Raw genomic sequence first — 6,006 nt, forward strand, 5'->3', positions numbered from 1 at the left:
ACTGCAGAAACCCAGCTGCCCTGGCTGTTTCCAAATAAGCCTACGTGTCCCTGCTCAATAGAGGAAGAGAAGCGGATTCTCAGTGGGACTCATAGTTGTTTAATTTATTAAAAAAGCTTGCAATGGTATCTGTAGCAGCTCTTTCTCTGGTGTCGGCAGTCCCAGTTACAGTACATGTAAGACTAACATCACTGAGACTCCCTGATCCCATTGCTAGTCTTCGAAATTTAGTAATCAGATCAAGAGTCACCAATGGGCTTTCTGAGCTTCAGTGTGTAACGGGGCCTTTTTAGCAGAGGTTTAATCAGCTGCCAACTGCTGAAGAAGGAGGAGGAGGAAAAGGGGGTCATCTTGTCTCTGAAAGGAAAGAGAGACCCTAATTAATTTAAGCTAATTGAGGAAGAGTAGATGGCTCAGGGGAAGGCAGTGTCTTTCACTTCTCGTTTGAAATTCTGACTCTGGTTGGCGGTGGTGACTAAGGAATTAGCAATCGTTGGCCTCGGTGAAATGAGTCAGTGTTCTCTGGGCATGGCTGTACAAAGGGATAGTGCACAGTGTAAATGTACAGCACTCTGGCATGCTGCGCACTAAGTTATCTGTGGACACTGCTACCTCACACTAAAAGTTCCATGGTGGTCTTTGACCTTTGACCCTTTAGTGCACAGTAGCAGGGTCCACATGGTGAGTTAGCGCGTGGCACACTAGGGTATTGCACATTTACACCTCAGCTTGTGGCGCATCCCAGCTCTCCATATAGACAAGCCCTCAGTCTGGTTCCTCCTAGAAAGGGGATTAAAGATGGTCCAGTTGTTAGCACACTAGCCTGGGACATAGGAAACTTGGATTCAATTCCTTGCTCTGCCACAGACATCCTGTGTGACTTAGGGCAAAGCATAGAGCAGCCTTGTGCCTCAGTTTCCCATCTGTAAACTGGGGATACCTCACAAAGTGTATTGTGAGGTGCTCAGATACTATGGCAATGGGTACTATATACCTATACTATAGTAACTACTGTATAGTTACTAAAGATAGCAAGATCATCCCACCAGATAATGGCAGTAACTCACCCCTCTTCAGAGAATCAACATACAGCCCATTTAACTTGAGGTGATGCATAGGCCTTTCTGTACAAGGCTAAATTTCCCCCACAGGGACCAAGGTCTGACTGGTGCATGAAGACTGAAATTCTGTCTTGCTAGAGGTGGTCCCACCAGTTGAGAGTTGAGGCACATTAGAAGGGCAAAATATTGTGAGGAAGCCCACATCACTGAATGTGCCTTGGGTTCTATAGATCAAGGAGGGAAGGTTTCAGTTTTCAGATTTGTTAATCTCAAAATTTCTTTCATGTGCACGTATTTTCTATACAGCACATACAGCTTTAGTGTTATTTCTATTCATGCTGAGGACCCAGAGAACTGGAAAAGGGCTCTGGCTTCCATTCTGCCTCCCAGATCACCAGAAAGGATTGCTGACTAACTTCTAGTTACTTGAGCTGTGCGGGTGGTGATGGTATCAGAAGCAAAAAAGGACAAGGTTATGAGATTCTAGTGCTGAGCTGACAGAGTGGCATTGTAAGCCAAAGATATTTGATATGGTCTCGCTCAGAGGGAATGAACATGGAAGCCCATTTTAAAGGATATTTTTAAGAGCATGACCACATTTCAGGGAAGGGGGGTGGTTTTGTGGAAAGAGGAAGCATTGTCTAGTGGTTAGAGAGGTGGGGAGCTGGAACAATTTGTAGAGTGGGGGTTCTGAGAGCCATTGAACCAAGCTGTAAACCCCATATATAATGGAAACCCCTTCAAGCCAGGGGGTGCGGCAGCACACCCCACATCCCTAGTTCCAGCACCTATGTAGAGAGGACACTGCATCAGAACTCCTGAATTTTGCCACTGACTCATCAGATGTCTTTGGAGAAGTCACCTGACTTCTCTCTGCATGAATTTCTGCATTTGTAAATTGAGTAGAAATTAAACTTCCTTCTTTCCAAGGTGTTTTCCCTTAGAGGCGGGTGTGAAGTGCTGTGGATTCTGATTTATGATACTATTGAGCGTTAGGAGCACTGAAGAGCTAAACAGTTACAGTTTTTGGACTGTGCCCAGGAAACCCGCTGAGACCCCGATCCTGCACACAGATCCAAGCAGTCACTTGCATGGGGTCTACCTACATGGAGGATCATCTTGGAGCATCAGAGGCTGTGTCATTAAACATGAGACATTCTGGCAAGAATTTCGAAGATTGTAAGGAAAATCATTACCCTTGGTAGAACATCAAACTATTCTTAAGGACAAGGAGACAATGGGGACTTTACAACAGAAAAATTTAAGCCAGAGTGGATCACCAGAGACCTTCTGTTATTATTTTATTTTCTAATAAATCAAACTCGCCCCAGTGACTATCTGACTCGCCAAAGGAGTGTCCTGTTCTGATGAGCCACATGAGGGGAAAAATACAAAGAAGGAGAAAGACAGATCAAAAACAGGCAATACAAAGGGCCCTAGAGGCAGACTTAAGTTTGGTATTTAATATTTCAGGTACAATACTCACTTAGCATCAATTATCTTTGGGGTTTTTTCCAAAGGAAATTGCCTTCTGAATCAGCCAGCTCTCTAATTACCAGATTGAACGATTGAAATTTTTAGGGCAATTAAATTCAAGCCTTCCTTTTTCAGACCTCATGTTATCCCCCTCTTCTCCCTCCCCTTTCCAGTCTGGAGCCTTTCTCTAATTTGGAGGCAGTTGCAAGAGGCAAGCAAACCTTTAAAGCCAAGACGTATGTCTCTCCGAATTCCTCTGTGGATTTATTTCATAGACTAAGCAGAGAGGGACCTGGTGAGCTTGTGCTCTCACTACACACATGTAACAAACATAATGCAGGGTGGGTTTTAGTCTAACGTGTCTTTTTATTTTAAAAAACCCTGAAAAACTGGCTTGAAAGAATTAATTAAATGTAGAAACTCTCATGAACAACCAAAGATCAATGCAGGAAAAATAAGCAACATAGAAAGAAACCTGAAGATCCACATAATAAGCAACGTCACAAATTGATGATGATGGTGTTAATAAATAAATAATAATATACCCTAAGACTCTAAAAATCACAATAAAATACAAACAATTCTGGTAATGCAAGTACTAAGACGAGTATACGCAATGGTTAAATGGCAAAGGCAAATATTCCTGCAAAAGAAATCAAAATAGGCAGGGTGAAATCCTGACTCTACTGAAGTCAAGGGCAAAACTGCTCATGTATCATCATTGTTAGGATTAAGGCCAAGCTCAGGCCTGGCAAAGCAGTTAAGCATGTGCTTAACTTAAGTACATGAGCAATTACACTGACGTCAGTAGGACTGCTCATTCTATTAAGCACATGCTGAACTGCTTTGCCGGATGGGGGCCTAAATCAGTACGCTGAATAAAAAGAGCCTTTATCTCATCAACCACAGTAAACTTTTGAAATCCTGTTGGTTTCTCCTCAAATGCCTTATTCTGAATTTTTTGTTGAATGGACTCAGTCTGCAGTACAGACACCGGCTTGCTGTCCACCAAGCAGCTGCAGGGGAATGGACTGCCTGGGTCTAATTCTACTTTGGGTTTACATTGGTGTAACTCCACTCAAGTCAGGATAATGAATGCTGTCCTAAATTCAGACTTGCAACCAGGACAATTTCACTAAAGCCAACGGAATTATAATGATTTATTATGTTTTTATTTATTCATTACTTTTATTGTTTGTTGCTTGTTGTTGCTTAGTTATCACCGTAGCTTTTCACAGTGCTTTAAACACAACAGCTGAGGAGCTTGCCGTCAAAGTGAAGATATGAACAGCAGGTGGATCACGCAGAGAAGGGTTGGACACCTGGAAGAACAAAGGGCCTGATTCAGCGAAGTACATAAGCACACACCTAACTTTAGGTTTGTCTGACTTCAGTTTGCTTAAACACCTTGCTGAATCAGGGCCAATGTGATTGCAGTATACGGCTACTTGGGAGACTAACGCATATGACTAAAAAGCATGTTTTTTTAAAATGCATTTTCTACTTTATCCTACGCGTTTATACTGTTTCCATTATCGTGGCTTCTGAGCTCCTATATGAAGCTGCGCTATGTAAACCTTGAAGAAGTGAGTTGTGAGAAGAGACGTAAAGGAGGGGAGATTATAGCAGATAGGATCAAGAAGTAGGTTGCAAGCATAGGAATCATTGTTAAATGGATCACAGCAGTGAATTTGCCCCCATTCTTTGTATATTTCACTGCTCTTTAGTCTAGGTTCTGCTTTGATACGGAATGGGAAACATGAAGTATTTTCATATACATACCAGATTTTCAGGTAGTGTAAATTGTTGTACCTCATTGACTTGAATAAAATTACACCAATTTACACGAACTGAGGATCTTACCCATTTTAACAGAGTCAAAGATAATTGACGAGATGTACTCAATCATAGTCTGACACTGGGCTTTTGGCATTTACAGGTACATATGTGTCACCTCTAATGAAAGTGGTATATCTCTGGATTTGTCTAGACAGATACTTCTAGATACTACATGTAAGCTCTTTGTGACAGGGACCATCTTTTGTTTAGTGTCTGTATAGCAGCTAGTACGATGTACCATGACTGGAGGTCCTAAGCACTACAATAAATAAAGAGAACAATTAATAATAAAAATAGTTTTTTTGGGGGGGGCGGGGAATCTATATGGAAATGATAATGGAAATCTTTGTGAAATGGCTAGTGTCATTTTCCATGAATGGAAATTGTAGCTAAGGTGTCAGAATCTGCTCTCCATTACCTTGATGTAAATCCAGAGTAACTCCATTGAAATCCTTTGATTTACTCTGGATTTTCACGAGTATAAAAGAGAGAGAATTTGGCTCTATGTATTTTCAGAATGTCTAGCCTTACTGGATTTATAGCAACCTTCCATAGCCAGAAGATCATTTTTTCCCTTAAAATTATTTCATTATTATTTGATTTGATTTGATTTATTTGTGTTGTAGCAGCACCTATAGGCACCCAGTCATGGATTGGGGCCCCATTGTGCCAGGCGCTGTGCAGAACATGAGATCGATTTTTTACTTTTGTTTCCTGCTTTCTAACACGTTGTGCATTTCAGTTAAACAGAGCAATGAATCTACAGCAAGGCCCCTGCGATAAACCAGGGAAGTCCTGGCACAACGCTATATTTAGCCTGCTACCTGTGACTAGTGTTCCATGCTTTGAAGTCCATGGGTTGCCATCAATTCACACTAGCTGAGGGTCTGGCCCACAGACGCCTTTATTTTCACTGGTGGAAGTAATAGGAAAATCACACCGGTTGCCATCCTTCAGTACAATGATCTTCAGGTGTTTACCCCTATTACTGCTGTATCTGCAGGGAGCCTCATTGACCTTACTGGGAGCCTGGGCAGGGGCGGCAGCCTGCCATGTGCTACACATGGCAGGACCGAGGTCTCAATTTAAACAAATGTAAATTAAAAATAAGTAATGATTAATAATGGGGTTTAACTATACAGGGTCGTCCATGTCATGCAAAGGGTGAGTTTCCTACAGACTGGTTACTTTCCCGCACTCAAATGGACCACACACAGAGCGTCAGGTAACTGCGACAATGGTGTTCGCGTTGATGACGCAGTTGGGCTGTGGCTGGCGTTCTTTGTCTCCATGTAGGTATCATTCGGGAGGGCGGCGATGGTTCAGTTCCAGCCCCACTCTAGGTCTGAGCAGTCTTGATGGCCACAAATCACTGCTAGTTTCTTCTGCACTTTCTCAAGGTGTCTCAGTTTTTCCCTCTATCTGCCTTTCCAGGAGGCCGTGACAATTTACAATCCTTCTTAGTGAGTGCTGGTATTCACTGTTTAGAAGCACACAGGAAAGCCCCTTCAGCTCTGGCTCATTGCGACGACTGTACAATTGTATCCCAACTGCCTATCTACTTATCTGCTGCAGTATTTCTGTGAAAGCAAAAGCCCTGTGTGGAACAGATGCTTGGAATGGTATTGGG

The sequence above is a fragment of the Mauremys reevesii genome, linkage group 20 (assembly GCF_016161935.1).
Source record: "Mauremys reevesii isolate NIE-2019 linkage group 20, ASM1616193v1, whole genome shotgun sequence".
In the NCBI taxonomy this organism is placed as follows: Eukaryota; Metazoa; Chordata; order Testudines; family Geoemydidae; genus Mauremys; species Mauremys reevesii.